At 42.7% G+C, this 25,852-nt stretch overlaps 1 protein-coding gene across 4 annotated transcripts in view; it reads right to left on the bottom strand.

Moving 5' to 3' along the window:
* Positions 1–6,320, bottom strand: part of LOC134339458 (EVI5-like protein) — a 275,292-nt gene extending 268,972 nt beyond the window's left edge. For all 4 annotated transcript variants that reach the window (XM_063035989.1, XM_063035988.1, XM_063035987.1 and 1 more), the window contains exon 1: positions 6,195–6,320. The gene's annotated coding sequence lies outside the window, so the exon portion shown is untranslated. The remainder of the gene's footprint in view (positions 1–6,194) is intronic.
* Between the last annotated feature and the right edge of the window lie 19,532 nt (positions 6,321–25,852).

A 25,852-nucleotide genomic window follows, 5' to 3' on the forward strand; every position in this document is an offset into this window, starting at 1 on the left:
ATAGGGTACCAATCAAGCAGGCTAGATTTTATAGTGTTGAGATTCTTGAGAGTTGCTAGATTTGCACACACAGGCGAGTGGAGTACTGCATCACACATCTGACACGTGCCTTGAAGATGGTGGAATGGCTATGAGTGAGAAGGAACAAGTCACTTGCCAGACTACCCAGTTTAGTGATCAATAGTATTTTTCAAGGTATCGATGGTGGGGGACCAAGGAACACTGTTTGTGAAAAATAATTGGACTCTATCTCTTGTTCGAAGTGGCCATTGCCTGGCTTGTTGTTTTTCCATTTATCTTCCCACAACTGAACATTGTCTAATTTTTACTGGAGGCAAGAATGGTCCACTTGATTTGCCCAGGAGCTGCAGCTTCTTCTCTTCCTCCACCGGATTCTTGAACGGTCCATGGACGTTACTTCTTTACTCCACTTTTAAACTATTTTTTTAATGCCTTACACTGTATTGTTGCCACAAACCAAAAAATGTCATGACCTATGTCAGGGATAAACCAAATTCTGATTCTGAATCAAGCATCTAAGGATGTTTCATCTAGAATACAGCCCTGTCCTCAGGTCAAATTACCTGTCATTATGCTTTAGAAGTTAAAGGAAGAAAAAAGAAAATTACCCCATACTTGGTTTCAAAAATTTGTAGTGTTCAAGCATTATGCTTTTGTACAGGACAAAAGCTTGAGTCATTCTTGTAACATTAAAACAACATTCCTTAAGGCAAAGCCCCTTTTAATATTGCCTGCATGCAAAAAAATCACCATGATTGAAGTAACCCCTCCTTTCCCCAAAATCTACTGAATACTCTAAAGTGAAAGCTGACACAAGATATTGAAAAAAAATTCACATAGGCGCCATTCACTGTTGATAATGGGGTATTTGTAACAAATTACTTTTCCACATAATTTATGCAACAATCTTCCTTCTCTCAGTGATAGTCTTGTTCTTGTTCTATCCAACAGAATGGATTTATGTACTCCTCTCCTAAGCCTACTTCTAATGCAACCTACACGCTGCAAGTCAACACCAGCCTTATTATAGATCGGTACAAGTCATGGCTGCTCGCATGCCTTGCCTCTATATGCCAGAGCTGCTCCTCTCACACCATCAATTACATGTCATCCAATTCAAACACAAAACTAAACTAAAATGCAAGCCTGATAACATTTTAAAACAAATCATGGTTTCCCCGATGTCCCCCTGTTATTGGTACATCGAAGGAGCACAGATAATGACTTTGGCTGGAGAACTACAGCCAGACTTCAGATATTTCCTTCTTGTCTAGGACGCAGAAAAATAACTCTTCAACTGGAGCACTCATCTTGTGAAAGGCAAATTGACTGCTGGTGCTGCCTTGAGACAACACTTAAAATACCACGGTGTCATAATTGTTTCCTATTCCATCCACCACACTAATATATTGCTCTCCCACAACACGATGTTTATGTTCCTGTTGGCAAATAAGAAATGGCTTAAAAAGGGAATATCTTAACCCTGATAATTAATTATGTGTGTATATGCCCGTTAAGGGTTGTCGAGATCAGGAGCTTGAAGACATACTGTACTTTTCACAGAAGTAAATCATCAGTGAATGAGAGTCAAGATCTAAATTAAGTGGCTCAGTAGAGTAAGTGCCAGCAAAATCAAACTCACTAATGCACAGAACTTGCCCATATCGAACTGGACCATCTGCTAGTGCTACTCACAATCAAAGCTACTGTCTTATGAAGTTTCACAAACATTCAGATCATTCACAACCATAAAGTGTTAACACACATTCCAGATCCCATTTATTCCGACCACTTCACTTACCTGCAAACTACTTAAACTGAATTCAAGACCACAAAATCAAAACTAAAATTTTAAGAAAATTAGTCGGATCGCAACACAAACTTGAATGAAGGTCTGACAGTCTATCTGCGATTCCCAACATCACAAGTATATTTAGATCCTATTAGCAATTTTTCAAGATTGCGTAAAAGTCTCATCTTGTAGCTAGCATCCAGAATGCCAGTCAAACAGTAGTGAGTTCAGTCACTGAATACAATGAGCCATGATGGTAGGGAAGAAATGTGCTGCCTAGCCCACAGGTGAATTTGCCTTCATCAGTTGGAAAAAATACATCCATCGCAAGACAGGTGGGAGGCTGCAATCTGCCAACATCAGATAACACGATTGTTGAAATGTTTTCTGAGAGAGATCCTGGAGGTCTGGACAAGGGCCCAGAGGAATGTTGATTGTCAACCGGGGAGCAACTCAGATTGGATGGCGTGTAAACAATAAAGTAACAGCTGAAACACCTGAGGTGAGGGAGGGAGGAAGACACAAGTCAGAGAGGCAGCTATATGGAGAAAGTAAGTTAAAGAGAGATAGTATCAGAGTGAAGGAGTGGGTACAATGGAGGGGTCCAAGGAAAAGAATATAGGCAAAATTACATCTATACCCTTATGTCTATTAAGTGGGCTGTTGAGACTACATAGGAACACACATTTAAGAGATTTAATTAGAGGCATCCTCTACCCCTGGAGCAGAGCAAATACAGTAATTTGGATGAACAAGAAACTCGACTTACAGCAATAGCAAGATATAGAAATACAAGATTCTGCCCCCCAAAAAAGAGATGACAGATGTTATTTCAGGAATTTAAAAACATGGGTTTTATAAATTTAAGCAAAGCAATTCAAGTTAAGAGGAGATGAGCTTGAGCCACTAAAAAATTAAAGTAAGATTCCTGTCAGGAAATTGTGATGCACAGAGGGGAATCATTCTGTGAAACAGACAAGACACAGGAAAAAAAACAAAAAAAAAGACAACACTGAAAAAAAACCTTTAAATATTGCTCCATTTCAAATAGGCAAGTAAATAAATTAATTGGGCTAAATGGACTCTGCTATTTCTCCTCAGTATATAGCAACATCGTTGATATCATTGTTCACCAGACCCTTCTAATTTCAATTGTTTTGTCAGTGATGTTCATTCCATCATATCGTCAGACTAATGTTGTTGCTCTGTACAGGTTCCCAGATAACAAATCAGTCCACAGCACACAGCATTCCGGCAAGGGTAGATAAGTGAGAAATAACCATTACATCACACAAGGGAATGATCACCTCCAACAAGTGACCAACTATTTTCTCTTGACATCCAATGTCACCGGGTCCCTAAATCACTGCTCAATGTGGGGATCACCGCTGACCAAAAACTAAACTGCACAGACACACAGCACTGTTGCTACAGGAGAACACAGACATTCACTTGATTTCTCATCGCTTAAACTCTTTTATAGATTAACTATTAGCTTTATTTGTCACAGACATCAAAATATCAAAGCACGGTGAAATGTGCCGTATGCGCCAATGACCAAATCAATCTGAGTATGTGTTAGGGGCAGCCCACAAATGTCACCATACCTCTGCCACAATGTACTAAATCTAACCTGTACATCTTTGGAATGTGCGGGGAAGCTGGAGTACCTGGAGAGAACCCAGAAGGTCATGGGGAGAACGCGCAGACTCCTTACAGATAGTGCAAGGAAATAAATCTAGATTGCTGGCGCTGTAAACTGTTACACCAACTGCTACTCCAGAAACATTGAAGGAATTCAACGGCCAGCAGCAGAAAGCAGACTGACTTCCAGCAACCACATAAAACTGTGATTCCCTCCACCACCAGGGCACTGTGCCAGAAGTCTAAATCATCGAATGCATGACGACTGCAAACAAGATGGTATGGCTTCTTTCAAAGAGTTTTCCCATATAAATATAATTATATAAGACAGCAATGGTGGGGTATTCCACCTTATTGAAGATCCCTTAAAGATGATGCGGCATAAAAATAATCAGCCATTTCATCATGGGGATTGGGAAAAAATCCAAGAACTCACAGCCAAGTAACAGCAAGCAAGTTCATCACACTATTTTTTTTTAAATGAGGAACAAATTCATAAATCAGAGATGCAAAGGGATTTGGGAGCCCTTGTTAGGCTTTCTTACAGGTTAACTTGCAGGTTGGGAGATGGTAAAGAAGGCAAATGTAATGATAGCATTAATTTTGAGAGGACTTAAATATAGGAGCAGGGATGTAATGCTGAGGCTTTATAAGGCATCAAATTGCACTTTGAGTATTGTGAGCAGTTTTGAACCCCTTATCTAAGAAAATATGTGTTGGCATTAGAGACAGTCCAGAGGAATAATAGAGTTAATGTATGAGGAGAGCTTGATGACTCTGGGCCTGTACTTGCTGGAGTTTAAAAGAATCAGGTGGGATCTTATTGAAATCCGCCAAATACTGAAAGGCCTAGATGACTTGAATGTGGAGAAGTGGTTTGCCATAGTAGGAGTGTACGACCAGAGGGCACAGTCTAGAATACAAGGACATCCCTTTAGAACAGAGATGAGAAGGTGGTGAATCTGTAGAATTCATTACCAGAGGCTGTGGAAGCCAAGTCATTTGGTATATGCAAAGCAGAGCGTGACAGATTCTTCTTTAGTAAGGACATCGAAGTTAGGGGTGAAGGTAGGAGAATACAGTTGAAATGGATAATAAATCAGCAGTGATGGAATGGCAAAGCAGACTCAATGGACCAAATGGTTTAATTCTGCTCTTATGTCAAGGTCATTGCCCTCTCTCCATCAACCACATCCAATCCATGAACCATAAAACAGCTCTGCTACCAGTCTCCTACACACCACCCCACTATCCATCCCTCACTGCCTGACTCTCCTTCCATTCTTCCACCCCACACTATCAACACTATTCATCCAGGTCTCCCAAATACCATATCTCCTATCCATCCCCTTCACACCCTGGCCCTTCATGCCCTGTCCTCCCTTCTTCAACACCCCCTGATCTCACCCACTTGGCTACTGACACCCCATCCACTTTCCATTCCCACAGTCCTCCAATACTTCCCTCCCCACTCTACTCCACCACACTCACCTCCTCACTCCATCCTCCCCCTCCCTGCCTCCCTCACTCTGTTCCTCCTTCTCTTCAGCTTTCCTTCCTTGCTCTTCTTTCTTTCACTCCATTCTTCCAACCTTACTCTGTCCCTCTGTTCTTTCTCTTTTCATCCTTCCCCTTTCCTCTCTGACCTTCCCTCTCCCTCCATCCTTCCCTTCCCCTCTCTCAATCTTTCCTTTCCCCCATCCATCCTTCCCCTTCTCCTCTCTCCTTCCGTACTTCCGTTCCACCCCTCCTTTCCTCCATCCTTCCCTTTGTCGCTTCCCTCCATCCCTCTCCTTTCCCTTTCTCCATCCTTCCATCCCTGCATTCAACCACCTTCCTTCCCTCCCTCCTCTTTTCCCTCCATCCCTGCCCTCTCTTCCTCCATCCCTCCTCTTTCATTCCCTCCCTCGCTCCTTCCCCTTTTCCTCCTTCCTTTGTCCTTCGCCATTCGCTCCCTCCATCTGCCCTATGCCCTTCCCTCCCTCTCTGCACCCTATCCCCTTTCCCTCCCTCTCTGCCCTATCCCCTTCCCTCGCTCCACCCTATCCCCTTCCTTCCCACCCTCCAGCTTACCCCTTTCCCTTCCACTCTACTACCCCGCTTTCCCTCCCTCCATTCTTCCCCTTCTCCTCCATCTCTCCATTGTTGCCCTTCAACTCCCTCCTTATACCCCATCTCTCCCTCCCTCCCCGTCTCCACCTCCCCCATCCCCGTCCTTCCCACTTCCTCCGTCCATCCTCCATTCCCACTCCCGTCACCTTCCCCTCCCTCACTCCCTCCTTGTCCTTTCCCTCCCTCCGTCTCCTAATCGATCTCTTGTTCATCTCTCTTCCCAGTTACCCACCGAGCTGTCAGCGTGCCCTGCGTCCGCCTCTACCAGGTTGTCACTTCTTTGCCTTTGCATCCCCTTTTTTCCTCCTCCGTGTTGCCACTCCCCGCCTTCTAATCTCTCCCTCCATCCTCCACGTCTGCCTGCCTGCCTACACTCTGGTCTGGCCCTCTTCGGACTCTGTATCCCTAATCCCAGCACTGTCAAAGACTGCACAGCGCTGGGAATCGCCGCCTGGTCCGTTGACCCAACAACGGTTGCCTCTGTATTCCTTGGGATAACGCCCACCCTGCCGCCGCCATTTAACCTGCCCGTCGGAACGTTCATCACCGGGGACAGTGACGGGCTCCCGCTCATCGTCGAGCAACGAGCTGGTGTGTTCCGAGGCACTAGACGCCATCACCTTACCTGCCGGCTTGGAGATCAGCTGGCATCCGTGTGTCGCTGCCCCTCGGGCACAGACGCGGCCTCGATCCGGCGCGCACCACCGCTGCCTATTCCAGCGCTCGGCCCTTCACTGACAGCACGGGGCGGGGCTCCAGCCTGATGACATCACTCAGTTCCCAGGCCATCGCCAATCACTGCGAATCGCCCGCCCCTTTTGTTGAACTGGAGCCAATCAAAAAGCAGGGAATTGCTCAGATTGACGGGAGTCGGCATCAATGGGTTTGCATGTTATCTCCACCAATGACAGATCGACGGCGCCGCTTTATCAAACGAACCAATGACGTGGTTTTAATTATTGAATGACAAGGAAAAAAGCCAATCGACCCTCCGACTAAGGATTTTGCCCCTCCTTTTCTGCCCATGGTGCTGATGTTGTAGACCGGTCGGATGGTGGGATGGATGTGCGCTGTGATCGACAAGGTGTACGGGTCTCACATGGAGGGTTAGTTTACTCAGCGCTCGGTAGTTTATTGACTACAAACGACACAATATAAAATTGTATTAGATAACTCATGGCAGAGGGAGGGAAACCAATCAACCTACTGTTGACCTGTTCCACCGGATCCCATTTAATCTGGATACATCCTTGAAGAACCATCCATGGCCATTATTCACCACAATGGTGAATGTTGTCCTATTGCCCTCATGCCTTGACTTTTCAAGGACGTGTTCGGGTATAATATTCATCTGATGAGCCTTTCTCTCCACACTATTCTTTCAGGCAGTTTATCCTAGATTTACCTTGTTTAAAAAATTCCATATTCTGCCTTTAATACTTGCACCAAATATCTAAAGTATTTTCGTTCTGGTTTTGACTTTCCCTGAAGGAGGTTGACCTTCATAATTTACTTATCCATACCCTCCTTAACCTTGCAGCATTCTTTTCCACAGAAAACCATACCAACTAAGCCAATCTCTCTCTACATTTTATTTTTCTAGTGATTCTTTGGGCTACGTTTGGAATATTGCTGCCATAGGAAGGATAAGGAGGTGTTGATTAAATGCAGAAGGGATTAATCAGCATGGAGCTATCAAGAAAGGTTGGACAAACTTGTTTTCTCTGAAGTGTTGAAGACTGATGGGGCAACCCATTAGAAGTATGTAAAATACTGAGATCTTAGATATGGTAGCTAAACAGCCTTTATCCAGGTGGAACTATTAAATACCATTGTGCACAGGTTTCAGCTGCAAGGCGAAGGTTTAAAGGAGAGTTACATAGAGAATGGTAAGGTGTTTAGAATGCACTACCAGGAGAGATGATAAAAACAATATTTAAAATGTATTTGAACCGACGCATGACAGGCAGAGAATAGAGCGATATGGAATATGTTCAGCCAGATTGGATCAGTTTAGTTTAATGTCGTGGTCATAACAAGCATGATGAGCCAAAGGGCCCATTCCTGCACTATACTGTTTTGTGTTCTATTGCCAGACATCTTTGCAAATCTTCTTTGTATTCTCTATCATGCAATTACGTCTTTCCAATAAAGCAGTGATCAGAACTGTGTACTGTATTCAATGTGGACTATTGTTATATAGAGTTCTAACATAAGTTACTGTATCTTAAAATCTGTACTCCAGCTAATAAAAAAAATGTGTACGGCTTTTAATTGTTTCATTGGTCTGTCCTCTTACCTTTAAGAATTCAGAGTCATCATTTCCTGGTAAAAAATAAAGGTAGTAATTTTAAGGAATATTGATCAGGAAGAAGGACGTTGATCAGGAAAAGTAAGGAAGTGTATGTCAGATTTAGGAGACTGGTATTAAATGAATCCTTTGAGGTTTAGAAGAGATATTGCAAAGAACTGAAGAAAAGAAATTAGGAAGGCACACAGTGGCCAAGAAATGACCTTGGCCAAGAGGATAAAAGAGAATCCTAAAAGATTTGAGCTAGGGCTTTGCTAGGTTGATTTCTAGCAGAATGTTTTGCATTTGTGTTAGCCGTAGGTGAGGTACCTGAAGACTGGAGGATACCTAATTATTCTTAGGTTATTACTGCCACATGTACTGAGGTACAATGAAAGGTTGTATTGCATCCTGTTCATGCAGATCAAGTCAGTGCATTGAGGTAGTGTGTGTTAAGTCAATAAGTAACTGCAGAACAAAGTACAACAGCTACAAATCTAATGTTGTGCAGGTAACCAATAAGGTCCAAGATTATGAGGTAGATTGTAAGGCCAAGGGCATCCCATCATACTGGGGAACCATTCAATAGTCTTATATCTGTGGGATAGAAGCAATTCTTGAACATGCTGGTAAATGCTATAAGGGTTTTGTAACTTCTGCCCAATGGAAGAGGGGAGAAGAGAGAATGTACAAGCTGGTAGGATCTTTCTCTGGAGAAGCCAACATGGTTCCTCCACTTGACACATAATGAACGGCATATTCATTGAACCTTCTGCTCCTGCTTGCTGCTTAACAGTCTGTTTCCATTCAGAGGTAAATGTGATAAAATTGTAGAGCTTTGATCTAAGCTGCTGATTGTGGGGCCACTTAATTCCACTGGTGTGCACTGCTTTTTGTGCGTACACATTTAGTCCTGTGCTGCAGTTTCACAGATTGGCACCTCATTTTCAAGAAGATCGATGTGAACTTCTCACTGAACCAAGGTTCACAGTAATGGTGGAGTAAGAGATAAACCAGACCATAATTGTTGTGGAATATGTTTCTTCTGCTGCTAATAGACATCCTCATCTGTGGGTGCACAATTCTGAGCTTTAAGAACTGTTCTGTGGTTGCCTATTTAGTGCATTTGTAGTACCAAATGATATCATGAAGGGAACTCTTTATTTGAAAATGAAACTTTGTCTTCATAGATAAGCCAATGAATATTATTGAAGGCAGAAACAGCTGCATTAGGCTAGGGTTAGCATGCTTAAGTTTGTCCTTTGTGTGGGAATACTTTCTGTCTGCCGTGGACCTAATCTAAATGTTATCTCTCTCAATATTTGCTTGGCGTCACCAGTGGGGAACTTGCTGCTGGGTACTGAAGTTCCCCCACTGTGAGTACATTCTCTGCCTTTGCTACTTTAAATATTTCTTCCAAATAGTGTTTAACTTGAAGGAGCTTTCATTCGGCCCCTGTGGGTGGATTGTAGGGGGTAATCAGGAAAAGGTTGTCTTGCTGTGTTTAACCCGAAGCAAAGAGACTCCATTGATTTAATGAGTGAACCCAAATGCAAATCCCAAAGTGAAGAATACAACAGTGTGAATTTGATATCCTTTCTAAGACTGGCCTGCCAAAGTTACTGAATTCCTTTCCCATGTTGCATTATTTTTTAGTCTCTGTGCTGATATAACGATTATTAAATTTCCGCACCAACCACTTCCAGGCAGGGACCCACCCCCATCATTTACCACAATTAAATGTAAATGGTAACCAGTGTCAGGTCCTTTGCTACCTCAGCAGCACTACAAGTGATTATCAGCATTGATAAATAAATTTCAGCGTGCTTGAAGTCAGCTGCCTCTGCTTTCAGACGCCTACGTTCTAAAGTTATGGACAAAGAAACAGGGTTGGATAAGAGTGGTGCTGATTTCGGACAGTCCCAGGGTTTGCAAAATGCCTATTATGATAAGCAACACACACAAAAGACTGGAGGAATTCAGCAGGTCAGGCAGAAATGAATAAACAGTCGATGTTTTGGGATGAAGCCCTTCTTCAGGACTGGAAGGGGGAAGATGCCAAAATAAAAAGGTGGTGGGAAAGGAAAGGAGGATAGCTAGAATGTGATAGGCGAAGCTTGGTGGGTAGGAAAAATAGTGGGCCGTAGAGGAAGGAATCCAACAGGACAGGAGAGTGGGCCGTGGGAGAAAGGGAAGGAGGAGTGGACCCAGGGGGCAGTGATAACAGGCAAGAAGAAGTAAGAGGTCAGAGTGGGTAATAGAAGAAGAGGGGAGGGGAAGGGATTTTTTTTTAAACCGGAAGGAGAAATCAATATTCATGCCATCAGCTTGGAGGCTGCTTTTTATAATGCTTCTGAGTTCTCCTTTGTCATATATTCACTGATGATCCGTCTCGTCGCTTCATTAAAGCCTGAAATGCAGCATAATGGGAAATAGTCTGATAAAATCACTAAGAATGCACAATGACAAGTAACTAACAATAGCGTGGAAGCCATGCAAACACAGTGAGAAATGACCGGGATTATTCACTTCATATGTTTGGAAGCATTTACAGAGAATGAAAAAAAAGCACCTGGAATATTAGTTCTCCAAAACTCTGCTACAAGGACTGTACCAAGCAATGTCTGCAGGGTGCTGTGCTGGGCTTAATGACCTGGGAAGAGAGGTGAACTTGTGATTCCTTCTAATGAGCAACAACACACTATCATGCCACCTTGGCCAACAGCAGGAGGTAATGTAGACTCCACTTTGTCCTTGCATGTTTCCTGAACAATAGATGTGGAAACTGATTACAGTAATTATACTCAAATGTGAATAACAAGCATTATTTAGGGTATTTTTGAGGAGGGCTTTCCAGACCGAACAATGCAGGAGGAAACATTGCATGCCTGTGTTGTGCAAATTTGCTTGGTCTGTCTGATTTTATTCTTACTGTATTTTAATGCAGTGATGATATAAGCTCCTTTTAGACCATCCAAGATAAGCATTGCTTGCATTGTGAGTCACAAACAGGTCTGACAGGATTTTCTTCCCTGTAATATATTTGCTGAGCAAATTAGGGATTTATAATAATTCAATATGTTCATGGTCATTATTACTGAGAATAGCATTTACTGTTAAATTCTCTGAATGTATCAGTGGGTTGGAAGCAAGGGCTCCAGTTTATTAGAGCATTTCTCTTTAATACAAGTCCAATGCCTTAACCACTGTGCGTTGTTTCTCCAAGAACTTGAAACAGTGTTATGTTTAAAATGAGCTGATATGGTATCTCTGTGATCTCTCCTGCAGAATAATTGATTGCTGTAAGAACTGTGTTCTAATTTACAATGAACCAGCACAGTATGATCATCTGTGCTTGTATCCCACACCCGGAAGAAGTATATGATGCCAAGGAGCAATCTTGAACATAATCACCTGTTTCCAGCAGGTGACAACTAATCCTTCTTTGGTGACCTCAGTGCCATAATCAGGAGGAATACAAACATCTGCAGTAATGTGATCAGCAAAGAAGGGTTGCGAAAGATTAACTGAGGGAGTCCTTCTGCCAAAGTGTTTTTGGAGCATGGGTTGCCAAAAACAGTACCCTTCTTTATCAGAGCAATGTTGAATCATAAAATTGTACAGCATAGAAACAGGCCATTCAGCCCAACGTGTCCATTATTGTATTAATCCCATCTCAGAGCATTTGATCCACAGTCTTTTGGCCTGTGTGATTCCAGTACTCATTGAGACACTTCTTAATGCTGTCAAGGATCCAGTTTCAACAACTCTTTCAGGTAGAACTTTCCAGATACTTGCCACTCTCTGTGTAACAAAGGTGCCCTCCTGTTGTATTGAAAGGGCAGGCCGGTAGGCAGAGGGAGAAGAGAGGCTCTGTTGGTAAAAAAGAAATGAAATCAAATCCTTAGAAAGAGGTCACATAGGATTGGAAGGTGTAAAATCATTGTGGGTAGAGCTAAGGAACCACAAGGGTAAAAGGATCCTGCTGGGAGTTACACACAGACCTCTGAACAGTAGCGAAGATGTGGGCTACAAATTGCAGTGGGAGATAGAAAATGCATGTCAAATGTGCAATGTTACGATAGTCACGGGGGATTTCAATATGCAGGTAGATTGGAAAATCAGGTTGGTGCTGGATTCCAAGAGGAGGTATTTGGAGAAGACCTAAAGATGACTTTCTAGAGCAGCTCATGGTTGAGCCCGTGAGAAGATCAGTTATTTTGGATTGAGTGTTGTACAATGAACTGGATTTGGTCAGAGAGCTTAAAGTAAAGGAACACTCAGGGGAAAGTGATCATAATATAGAATCTACCCTACAATTTGAGAAGGAGCAGCTAAATTTGGATGCATCGGTATTACAGTGGAGGAAAGGGAATTACAGAGACATGAGAGAGGAGCAGGCCAAAGTTGATTAGAAGGGAACACGAGCGGGGATGACGACAGAGCAGCAATGGCTGGAATTTCTTGGAGCAATTCGGAAGATGCAGGACAGATACAACCCAGAGAAAAGGAAGTATTCTAAAGGCAAGATTTTGCGACTGCGGCTGATAGGAAAGTCAAAGCCAATATAACTGCCAAAGAAAGGGCAGATGATAGAGCAAAAATTAGTGGGAGGTTAAAGGATTGGGAAGCTTTTAAAAACCAACAGAAGGCAACTAAAAAGGTCATGAAGAGGGAAAATATGGAATATGAAGCTAGCCCATTATATTAAGGAGGATACCAAAGATTTCTTCAGATATATAAAGAGTAAAATGGAAGTGAGAGTAGATATCGGACTACTGGAAAATGATACTGGAGAAGTAGTGAAGGAGATCAAGGAAATAATGGACAAACTGATTAAGTATTCTACATAAGTCTTCACTGTGGAAGAGACTCCTAGTATGCTGACAGTTTAAGAATGTCAAGGGGCAGAGTGTATGAAGTAGTCATTACTAGGGAGATAGTTCTTGGGATACTGAATGGTCTAAAGGTAGATAAATCACCTGGTCCAAATGGTCCATACCCCAGGGTTGTGAAAAGGGTAGCTGAAGAGATTGTGGAGACATTAGTAATGATCTTTCAAAAATCAATAGATTCTGGAGGACTGGAAAATTGCAAACGTCACTTCAGTTTTCAAGAAGGGAAGGAGGGAGAAGAAAGGACATTATAGGCCAGTTAACCTGACTTTAGTGGTTGGGAAGATATTGAAGTCGATTGCTAGGGATGTGGTTTCGGGGTACTTGGAGGTACATGATAAAATAGGCCAAAATCAGAGTGGTTTCCTTAAGGGAAAATCTTGCCTGACAAGTCTGCTGGAATTATTTGAGGAGATAATAATCAGGATAGACAAAGGAGATGTGCTTGGATTTTCAGGAGGTCTTTGACAAGGTGCCACTCAGGAGGCTGCTTAAGAAATTAAGAACCCAGGGTATTGTAGGGGAGGTACTAGCATGGACAGAGCATTGGCTGATTGGCAGGAGGCAAACAATAGGAATAAAGCGAACCTTTTCTGATTGGCTGCTAGTGACTAATGGTTTTCCACAGGGGTAAGTGCTGGGCCTGCTTCTTTTAATATTATATGTCAATCATTTCAATGGAGGGATTGATGGCTTTGTGGCTAAGTTTGCAGACGATACAAAGATAGGTGCAGGGCCAGTTAGTATTGAGGAAGCAGGGAGGCTGCAGAAGGACCGAGATAGATTCGGGGAATAGGCAAAGAAGTGGCAGATGGAATACAGTGCAACACACAAAAAATGCTGGAGAAACTCAGCAGGCCCAGCAGCAACTATAGAAAAAAGTACAGTCAACATTTCGGGCCAAAACCGTTCAGCAGGACTGGAGAAAAATAGTTGAGGAGTAAATTTGAAAGGAGGGGGAAGGGGAGAGAGAAACACCAGGCAATAGGTGAAACTTGGAGGGGGGAGGGATGAAGCAAAGAGCTAGGACGTTGATTGGTGAAAGAGGCAGAAGGCCATGCAAGAAAGAAGAAAGGGGGAGGATCACGAGAGGGAGGTGATGGGTGGGCAAGGAGATAATATGAGAGAGGGAAAAGGGGATGGGATATAGCGAAGGGGGCGGGGTGGAGACATTACTGGAAGTTTGAGAAATCAATGTTCATGCCTTCGGGTTGGAAGCTACCCAAATGGAATATAAGGTGTTGTTACTTCAACCTAAGAGTGGCCTTATCCCGATGGTGGAGGAGGCCATGGATGGACTTTTCGGAATGGGAATGGGAAGCGGAATTAAAATGCTTGGAAAGATGTGTTTGGTGGTGGGATCCAGTTGAAGGTGAAAGAAGTTTTGGAGAATAAGGTGCTGGACATGGAGGCTGGTGGGGTGGTAGGTGAGGACAAGAAGAACCCTATCCCTGTTAGCATGGCGGGAGGATGAGGCAAGAGCAGACGTGCATGAAATGGAAGAGTTGCGATTGAGGGCAGCATTGATGGTGGAGGAAAGGAAGCCTCTTTCTTTAAAAAAGAAGGACATCTTCTTCATTCTAGTATGAAAAGCTTCATCCAGAGAACAGATGCAGTGGATACAGAGGAATTGAGAGAAGAGGGTGGCGTTTTTACAAGTAGCAGGGTGGGACGAGATATATTCCAGGTAGCTATGAGAGTCTGTTGGTTTATTATAGACATCGGTGGATAAGCTGTCTCTGGAGATAGAGACAGTGAGATTGAGAAAGGGAAGGGAAGTGTTGGAAATGGATCAGGTGAATTTGAGAGCCGGGTGAAAGTTGGAGGCAAAGTGGATGAAATCGACAAGTTCAGCATGGGCGCAGGAAGCAGCACCAATGCAGTCATTGATATTTCCAGTAATGCCTCCACCACCCCCCATCACCATTTCCCATCCCCTTGTCTCTGTCTCATGTTATCGCCTTGCCCGCCCATCACCTCCCTCTGCTGCTCCTCCCTCCCCCCCTTTCTTCTTTCTTCCATGGCCTTCTGTCTCCTTCACCAATCAACTTCCTAGCTCTTTGCCTCACCCCTCCCTCTCTAAATTTCACCTATCACCTGCCGTTTCTCTCTCCCCTCCCCCCGCCTTTCAAGTCTACTCCTCAGCATTTTTTCTCCAAGGCTGCCGAAGGGTTTCGCCCTGAAATATCGGCTGCACTTTCTTCTGCAGGCGCTGCCTGGCCTGCTGAGTTCCTCCAGCATTTTGTGTGTGTTGCTCGGATTTCCAGCATCTGCAGATTTTCTCTTGCTTGTGAGATCGAATACAGTATCGGGAAGTGTATGATCATGCACTTCAGTGAAGAAAAGAAAATGTAGACGATTTTCTAATTGGAGAGACAATTCAAAAGTCTGAGGTGCAAAGTGACTTGGGGATCCTTGTGCAGGATTCTCCAAAGATACATTTGCAGGTTGAGTCGGTGGTGAGGAAGGCAAATGCAATGTTAGCACTCATTTCGAGAGGGCTAGAATATAAAAGCAAGGATGTAATGTTGACGCTTTATGAAGTACTGGTGACGTCTCATTTGAAGTATTGTGAGCAGTCTGGGGCCCCTTATCAAACAAAGGATGTACTGACATTGGAGACAGTTCAAAAGAGATTCATGAAAATAGTTCTGCGATTGAATTTGTCACATGAGGAGCATTTGGTGGCTCTGGGCCTCTACTCACTGAAATTTAGGAGAATGAAGGGTGACCTCATTGAAACCTATCGAATATTGAAAGGCCATGATAGAGTGGATATGGAGATGATGTTTCCTATGATGGTGGAGTCTAGGACCAGAAGATGCAGCCTCAGATTAACCATAGAAACCATAGAGACTACAGCACAGAAACCGGCCTTTTGGCCCTTCTTGGCTGTACCGAACCATTTTCTGCCTAGTCCCACTGACCTGCACACGGACCATATCCCTCCATACACCTCCCATCCATGTATCTGTCCAATTTATTCTTAAATGTTAAAAAAGAACCCGCATTTACCACCTCGTCTGGCAGCTCATTCCATACTCCCACCACTCTCTGTGTGAAGAAGCCCCCTCCTAATGTTCCCTTTAAACTTTTCCCCCCTCACCCTTAACCCATGTCCTCTGGTTTTTTTCTCCCCTTGAGGGCTATCCATTTAGTATGGAGATGAGGAAAAATTTCTTCAGCCAGAGAGTTGTGAATCTGTGGAATTCATTGTCACGGGCAGCTACGGAGGGTATATTCAGGGCAGAAGTTGATAGATTCCTGATTAGTCAGGGTATGAATGGTTATGGGAAGAAGGTGGGAGATCAAGGCAGAATGCACAACCTTATGTTTGTCTGGATGAAGATCTATCTGCCCATTTCATCGGCACATCAATATCTCGCTGTAGCTTAAGAGTACTCTCCACACCATAAACAGTCATCACCTCATCTAGAGAGTTGATGATCATGTCTCCTACATTCACGTCTCAATCACAGAAGATACAGAACTTGTGGTATGTATTGGTACCAGCGACAAAGGTAGGAAAAGGGATGAGGTGCTGAAGCGAAAACAGGGAGATTTCAAAGAATTGGGTGTAGGGGCAGGGTTTCAGATTTCTGGATCACTGGTTTCACTTTTGGGGAAGATATTACCTTTACAGAATCGATAGGTTACACCTGGACTTGAGGTGGGGCGGTGGGGGGCAACACACTTTTGTGCAGGTTTGTTAGAGCTGTTGGGAAAGATTGAAATTAATCTGGCGGGGGTGGGAACCAGAGTGATAGGGTAGAGGATGGAGCAGGTGGTGTATAAGTAGATGCAGTGTGTAGTGAGACTGTGAGGAAAGGGAGGCAATTGATACGGCAAAAATTGCAGTCAGTAGGATGGGGTGAATTATCTCTTTAAATTAAATAGTAGGTTCACCAGTTCAACAGTTTGGAAAATTGAAGATAAAGTAAAAGAAAAGGAGAGTGCAGGAGAGATTACAGAAGTTTCCAGAATAAATAAAAAGTCAAAAAGCTTAGAAAGGGATAAGAAGTTATATTCTGTTAAGATGGAGGCATAATTGAAAAGGGTGATGAATACAGAACAGGAGGTGTTATATTTGAATGCCTGCTGTTTACAGCATAAGGCAGATGATCTTGCAGCACAGTTAGAAATTGGCAGGTATGATGTGTAGGCATCACTGAGATGTGACTGAAAGATCATTGTTGGGAGCTGAACATCCAAGGATACACATCACATCGAAATTACAGACAGGTAGGCAGTGGGAGAGAGGGAGAGTGATTGAAGGTGGCTCCGTTGATTAAAAGTGAAGTGAAATCTCTAGAGGTGACATAGGTTCAGAAGGTTGAAGGAATGGAGGCAGCCATTTTGTGAGCTGCTCTGTATCCTCCATTTTGTGAACTAGTTTTGCTTGGCCGAACTAGTATTTTAAAGTAGAAATGATAACGTTCCAGATAATCAGTTGGATGAGAGATAATTTCAAATAATAAGTTATTTGTAAGGTTTTTTTGGGTATGATATAACATGCAGGTTTGTGAATGGTGAGGTCTGTGTCTGTGATTCAAGCTGGTTACTGGGTTGGAAACTGATTTAGAACAAAGAGCTATAAATTCCCAGTTGTCACTTGTGGTAGAAGACAATAAATGGATGCTGGCTTGGACCAGAGCCAATAGGAAGGTGACATTGGTCAATCAGATGACCTAGAGCCAAAGAGATTGAAACACAAAATTTAAACTGATAAGCAGTGTTTTAAAGGAAGGAGCATTGAATGCAAAGCAGCAACAGCTCTCCTGAGACAAACCATCATCGACATGGAGGACCCCATATCACAGCATAGACTACTTCCCCAGATATTAACTTTTCTATACTCCGTCTGTTCCTGGAAGTCAGGGAAACTTAGTTGGTGTGCACATAGGTACTTGGTTGTGTAAACTCACATGGTTTTTAGTTGAGACATTAGAGGTACTTGTTTGTAAATACAGATTCCCTCTGTGCCTAACTGATCATTATTACTAATCCTTGTAATACTTGTAACAAAGTTATATATAGGCCTCTGAACAATATCTAGGATGTGGGTTACAAATTACAATGGAAATTAGAAAGGGCCTGTAAAAAAAAGATAATGTTGCAATTGTCATGGGGGATGTCAATATGCAGGTAGGTTGGGAAAATCCAGTTGATGATGGCACCCAGGAGAGGGAATTTGTAGAATGCCTATGAGATGGCTTTCTCGAGCAGCTTGTGGTTGAGCACATTAAGTAAAAGACAGTGCTGGGTTGCCTGTTGTGTAATGATCCTGATTTGATTGGGGACATTAAGGTAAAGGAACCCAGAGGAGACAGTGATCATAATATGACAAAATTCACCCCATAATTTGAGAAGGATAAATCAGGTGTATCAGTATTACAGTGGTGTAAAAGTAATTGCATAGTCATGAGAGAGGAGCTGGCCAAAACTGACTGGAAGGGAACACTAGCAGGGATGATGGCAGAAAAGCATTAGTTTCTGCAAGTAATTCAGAAGGTGCAGGGTGGATACATCCCAAAGAAGAAGAAGTATTCAGTAGTGAGGATGAGGTAACCATGGCTGCAAAGGAAGTCAAAGATAGTACAAAAGAAAAAGAGAGAGCAAGCAAGATAGTAAACATTAGTGGGAAGCTAGAGGATTGGGAAGTTTCCTTTACTACCTTCCTTAGAAGCTTGTGAATATTCAGCATGACGCCTAAAACATTGACAAACTTCTACTGAATAAGTGGGGGAGAGTATATTGACTGGTTGCATCATGGCCTGGTACAGAAACACCAATGCCCTTGAATGGAAAATCCTACAAAAAATTAGTGGATATCACCTGGTCCACACACGTAAAGCCCTCCCCACTATTGAGCACATCTATATGGAATGTTGTTACAGGAAAGCAGCATTCATCATCAAGGACTCCCATTACCCAGGCCGTGTAGAAGATATAGGTACCTCAGGACCCATACCGCCAGGTTCAGGAACAGTCAACCACCAGCTGTTTAACCAACGGGGATAACTTCACTCAACTTTACTCGCACCATCATTGAATTGCTCTCCCAACCTATGGACTCAATTTCAAGGACTCTTCATCTCATGTCCTTAATATCTATTGCATATTTGTTTATTTATTTGCTTGTTTGTTTGTTTATTTTTTTACTATTCCTTTTGATTATTTTGCTTTTGAACAGCAGTTATCTTTTGCACATTTATTGTTCATCTGCCCTGTTGGGTATGGATCTTAGAAAAATAGAGGGCTATGGGTAACCTTAGGTAATTTATTAAATGTACATGTTTGGCATGGCATTGTGGGCCAAAGGGCCTGTATTGTGCTGCAGGTTTTCTACGTTTCAATGATTCTATTATGCTTCTTGGATTTACTGAGTATGCCCGCAAGGAAATGTATCTCATGGTTGTATATGATAACATGTATATACTTTGATAATAAATTTACTTTGAACTTTGAACTTTTTAAGAGCAAAAGAAAAAGCAATAAGAAGAAAAAAGATGAAATATGAAGCTAAGCTAACCAAGAATATAAATTATATATTATTCAGATATATAAAGAGTGAAAGAGAGGTGAGAGTGGATATCAAACCACTGGAAAGTGATGCTGGAGAGGTAGAAATGGGGGACAAAGAAATGGGATGAACTTAATAAGTATTTTGTGTCAGTCTTCATCGTGGAAGACACCAACAAGTATGCCAGAAATCCAAGAGTGTCAGATGGCTTAATGAGTGTAGCTACAATAGTAAGCAGAAAATGCTTGGGAAGCTAAAAGGTTTAAAGATAGATAAATCACCTGGATGAAATGGACTACACCCCAGGGCTTTGAAAGAGGTATTAAAGAAATTGTGGCATTATGGTGATCGTTGAAGAATCATTATATTTTGGAATGGTTCCAGAGGACTGGAAAATTGCAAGTGTCTCTCCACTCCTTAGGAAGAGAGTGAAGCAAAGGACAGGAAATTATAGGCTAGTTAGTCTGACTTCAGTGCTTTGTAAGATGTTAGAGTTCATTACTAAAGATGAGGTTTCAGGGTACTTGGAGGTACATGATAAAATAGGCCAAAATCAGCATTGTTTCCTTAAGATGAAATCTTGCCTGACAAACCTTTGGAATTCTTTGAGGAAATAAACAGGCATGACAGACAAATGAGTGAGTGAATGTTGTTTATTTCGATTTTCAGAAGACCTTTGATAAGGTGCCATACATGAATTTGCTAAACAAGATAACATCCCAAGGTTATACAGCTATTTAAAAAAGAGGCTGATAGATTCTCGATTAGTAACACTGTCAAAGGTTACAAGGACAAGGCAGGCGAATGAGGATGAGAGCGATAATAAATTAGTCATGATAGAATTGGTGGAACAGACTTGAGGCTCAAGTGGCCTGATCCTGCTCCTGTGTCTTATGTTTGAGTCACTTGCGTATATTACAGGAACAATGGTCCCAGCACCAATCTTTGCAGGCACAGGTGCTAGACACAGGCGTCCATTGTAAGAGCAACCCATTATCATTATTCTATGTTCCCTTTTGCCAAGCTATTCTAGATCCTTTAAGCCAGACAACGCTCGACCCCCTAGGTCCTAACCTCTATAAAATTTCATTAGCCCACTTCAACTCTGCTTCCCATTCCCATTCAGATATGTCCACACATGGCCTCCTCTACTGCTATGATGAGGCTAAACTCAGGTTGGAGGAGCAACACCTCATATACCGTCTAGGTAGTCTCCAGCCTCTCGGTATGAACATAGAATTCTCCAACTTCCGGTAATCCCTTCCCCCTCCCTTCCTCTATCCCTATTTCACTCTGCCCCCTCCCCCAGCTGCCTATTACCTCCCTCATGGTTCCGCCTCCTTCTACTACCCATTGTGTTTTCCCCTATTCCTTCTTCACCTTTCCTGCCTATCACCTCCCTGCTTCCCCTCCCTCACCCCTTTGTCTTTCCCCTTACTGGTTTTTCACCTGGAACCTACCAGCCTTCTCCTTCCCACCCTCCCCCCACCTTCTTTATAGGGCCTCTGTCCCTTCCCTCTTCAGTCCTGACGAAGGGTTCCGGCCCGAAATGTTGACTGATCGTTTCCACGGACACTGCCCGACCTGCTGAGTTCCTCCAGCGTGTTGTGAGTGTTGCTTCGACCCCAGCATCTGCAGGGTATTTTGTGTTTCATTGGCAGTGAATCTTGGTAGATTACAAAAACATCCATGTGATGGACTGCGTCAATGAACATATCACTTGGAGCATAACCAGTGTTAACAACTGCTGATTGACCACTGATTTATTGGATTTGTTAGCTCTATCAAACTGGCCCCTAAGGCAATACTTGTTGCTGGAGAATCAACATCAATATCCACGATCCTGCAAAATAAGCTTTACTTAGGCAACCTTTAATGAACAACCTTGATACTTCCACTGAACCGATTTTAGAGAATGTCCTCAGTGTCCTTAGTTAGTACATTGATTAGTACAAGAGTGCATTCAGATTGGTTGATGAGGATGATGAGAAAATCCAGGAGTTACTTAATTATGAGAAAGCCGCACCATTTTGAATGGAAAGGAAAATACGTGCACAAACATCTGAAGGATGGCTCTAGAAAATGCCTGTGATGTTGTGAAAAGAAAGCAACACCCAGATTGTAAAGAGAAGTACACGCCGGGGAACTGGGAGAATTAGAAGCAGAATCAGGTTTAATATCACCCGGCAAATGTCATAGAGACATATAGTTAAATTAACTAAGTAATGCAAAATTAGAAATTAAAAACAGAAGTAGTGAGGTGTGTCCATGGGTTCAATGTCTATTCAGAATCTGTTGACAGAAGGGAAAAAACTGCTCCTGAATCGTTGAGTATGTGCGTATAATCCCATAACTGTGGTGCTCTTCAAGTACGAGGGGTGATTGATAAGTTTGAGGCCTAAGGTAGAAGGAGTCAATTTCAGAAATCCTAGCACGTTTATTTTTCCTACATCTACACACTTAGTCCAGCGGTCGTGGATCATACAGATGCCTTCTTTGTAGAAGTCGGCGTCTTGGACCTCCAGAAAGTAGTTCACAGCAGGGGCGTGATTGATAAGTTTGTGGCCTAAGGTAGAAGGCGATGAGTTATTAACTTCAAACTTTCTGCACTTTCACTCAGAGTTGAACTGCACCACCATGTAATGAGAACGGTATAACTCATCGCCTTCTACCTTAGGCCACAAACTTATCAATCACCCCTACTGTGGACCACTTCTACAAAGAAGGGATCCGTATGCTCCACGACCACTGGACTCAGTGTGTACATGTAGGAGGGGACTATGTTGAAAAATAAATGTGCTAGGTTTTCTAAAGTTGACTCCTTCTACCTTAGGCCACAAACTTATCAATCACCCCTCGTAAGCAGGTGAATCCAATTGCTCTGTCTGCCACCTGGAGAGTCATCACAACAGCACTTGGATAATTGCAACCAAACTTGCCTGGATAACACTGACGTATCTGGGGTGATAATGATATATGGTGTCATGGGCCGCTTCATTCTTTACCAGCATCAGTCCCAAAATAGATACTGCTCTCCAAGCTCTAATATGACAAAAGATTTGCAGGTGGGATGAGGAAATAATTGAAGGATTTTCTCAAAGTTGCTTGAAAATGGTGTAACCTTCCCACTGACTCACGGAAATTCCTATCCTACGACCGCTCGGAATTGAGAAGGTGTGTTCAACATGGCGTATAGTTAGAACCTAAAGTCACAGAGCCCAACATAAATGATGGAAGAAGTTCATCATCTCCCAAACCATCCATTCTGCTTCATCAAACAACTCCTATCCAACTTTATTATCCACATCAGCTTAGAACCTATAGAACTGGTGGAAGCTAATGCAAACAATACAAAACTGAAGGTAACTCGAATGTTAAAAGGGTTGGACAGAGTAGATGTGGAAAGGTTGTTTCCCTTGGTGGGTGAGTCCAGGACAAGAGGCCACAGTCTTAGTATTAGAGGGTACCCAGTTAAAACAGAGATGAGGAGAAATTTTTTTAGCCAGAGGGTCGTGGATTTGTGGAATTCATTGCCACATACAGCTGTGGAGGCCTGATCATTGAGAGTGTTTAAGGAGGAGATTGACAGGTATCTAATTAGTCAGGGTATCAAGGGATATGGGGGAAAAGCCGGAAATTGGAACTAGATGGGTGAATAGTTTAGCTCATGGGGGAGCTGCGGAACAGAATCGATAGGCCGAATGGCCTACTTCTGCTCCTTTGTCTTGTGATCTTGTGATATCTGACGGATATAATCCAATACACAAAATGTAAGAGGGAGGGGGAGAAACACAGCATATTTAAATTCACAATTCCAAAATGTATGCAAGAACATAGGGATCTGGGGATCTCCTGAAGATGGCAGGACATATTAAAAGAATAATCTCCAAAGCCTATGGAACCTTGGGTTTCATATGTAACCCCCCCAGTTTAAGAGCATGCATTATTTTATTAATACATTTATGCTGTTGGGTATATTTTGTAGATTTTCTCAAAATGTAACAAGTGCTCCTTTAACTATATCATACAATCAAGTATTTCAGTTATGCTGTTTAAAATAAAAAAAAATCAGTTGATTAGGTTAGGCTTGTTGACCAATAGAAATAGTTAATATTTTTCCAGCATTTTTGGTGGCATTGTCTATGATGGATGCTTGTATGATCTAGAGCTGTACTATGGATTATAATGATTGGATAACTTGTTTGTTTGTGTTCAGGCCAGTGTTTTATTAAAGAACAATTTAAACTGTGTCATAATTAAGGTACTGTGATGCGGATGCTGCCAAGGGTAAAGATTTTCAGTTTAATTTGTCTCTTTTCTGAGGAATGAAGGGAAAGCTCTGACTGATGCTAAAAATGTAGTAAGTCCTTCAGCCGTTTATCTAAATTCTGACCTGGTTTCTGCTATCGCGTTGTTGGTCGATAAATGCCAAAGCATACCTGCTGAGATCCAAGCTTATCTTAAGCTAAGAGCGTTCTCTGGAGTCAAGCCCACACTGGATGGAGAAGAAGAATATGAGGATTGGGCTGAGCAGACATCCCGTTTACTAGACAAGTTGTAGTGCTGAGACAATATAAAGAAACAGAGACTGGTAGAGAGTTTAGAGGGTCCTGGCGCTGATTTAGTGAGCTTCTTGAAGGCAGAAAATCCTTCATGTGAGCTGACTACTGTACATGTAGACTGTGAAAAATATTTTTGGCAGTACTGAAAGTTCAGGTGATCTTACAGTGAAGTTCAGACACACATTCCAAGAGGAATTGGAGCCCCAGGTCAGTAAGGGAAGAATTGGACCAGAAGATAGCTGTTAGGAAAAATATTGAAAGGCAAAATTGAAATAACACCTGTGATGGGTCAGGTATTTGAAGTGTATATATTTTAGGGCATCGGCATTTTGGGCATCGAGGGAGAGAGGAAGAGGAGAGCCATCCGCAGTACCACCATCGGCAGAGAGGGCCTCAAGATGGCTGTGGCTCAAAAGAGGGGAGCCATGGAGTCATAAGTAGCTAGCCATCTGGACGCAAGCTGGGGTCTGATCAGCCCTGGCTGGGTCACCTGGAGGAGGTTGTATGATGTTGAAAGACCCAAAACACCCGATGATTCCAGGAACATCGTTGAAGATGTGTCCAGAAGCATCAATAGATGTATGTACACAGCAATACTTGAAATATTGTGGGTAAGGGTGATGAACTTAGAGCATGGATCAGTACCTAGAACTACAGTGTTGTAGCCATTACCGAAACTTGAATGGGAGAGGAGCAGTAGATCATGGACTCTGACAGGACCCCAGCCAACTTGGAAAGGGAAAAAACTAGACATTAAAGAGGGGAATATCAGTTTTACAGATGAGCTTGAAGAAGTTGCCCTCTGATGCTATCTTAGCTCCTCCTGAATGTAAACTGTGATCTTCTTAGTGTAAGCAGTTTAGATGGGGCGGAATTTGTTAAGTGTATCCAGGAAGATTTCTTAAATCAACATGTGCACGGTCCAATGAGAGGAGGGGCTATACTGGACCTGGTGTTGGGTAATGAGCCTGGCTAGGGGACTGACATTCCAGTGGGTGAACAATTAGGTAACAGTAAACACAACTCCTTAGCTTTCTGGATAGCTATAGATCGGGATAGGTATGGTCCCTGTGGGGAAGTCTTAAATTGGAGTCGGAAAAATTTGGAGTGTATTAGGCAGGAACTAAGAAGCGTTAACTAGGAACACCTTTTATTTTTGACAAGTCCACATCAGACATGTGGAGGGTGTTTAAAGATCAATTGCACAGAGTACAAGAAAGGTATGTTCCTATTGGAAGGAAGGGCGGAAATAGAAAGAGAAGGGTGCTTTGGATGACCAGAGAGGTGATGAATTTAATCAAGAAGAAAAAGGAAAAGTATTTAAAGCTTTGGAAGTTAGGATGAAGCGAAGTACATAAGGATTGTAAAGAAGCCAGAGAACAACTAAGCAAGGGAATTTGGATAACTATTACAGAAATATGGCTAAGACTTAAAGAAGCCGTAATTATCATTGAGTCAAGGAGTCCCTATGCATCGCCTATATCGTTAAAAGAATGGGAAAATGTGTGAAATGTGTGTTGATAATAGAACCCTGAACAAACAATCCCAGACCAATATACAATTCCAAGGATTGAGAATGCTCTGGGCTGCCGAAGTGGAAGCAAATGGTTCAATGTTTGCTTCTAAGAAGCGGGTATTGCCAAGTACCACTGAGTGAATCTAATAAAGAAAAGACAGGATTCATATGTCCTCTTGGATTTTTTTCAGTTTGAGAGGATGCCTCGGGGCTACTTTCCAATGTGTCACGGAGCAGACTGTTGGAGACATGAACCTGCTTGAAATACTTCTGTACTTGGATGATCTCACGGTGTTTGGGTCTGCACTGAAGGAGCATGAGTTGAGACGACTGAAGGTGCTAGAATGCCTGAAAGCTGAGAAGTTAAAACTCACTGGACAAGTGCCAGTCCTGCAAGATGTCAGTTAGCCAATATTAGACACATGGTCTCACAGGATGAAGTGGCTATAGATCTGTCCAAGGTAGAGGTGGTAACTGCATGGCCAAGACCCAGAATT

The sequence above is a fragment of the Mobula hypostoma genome, chromosome 29 (assembly GCF_963921235.1).
Source record: "Mobula hypostoma chromosome 29, sMobHyp1.1, whole genome shotgun sequence".
Lineage (NCBI taxonomy): Eukaryota > Metazoa > Chordata > Chondrichthyes > Myliobatiformes > Myliobatidae > Mobula > Mobula hypostoma.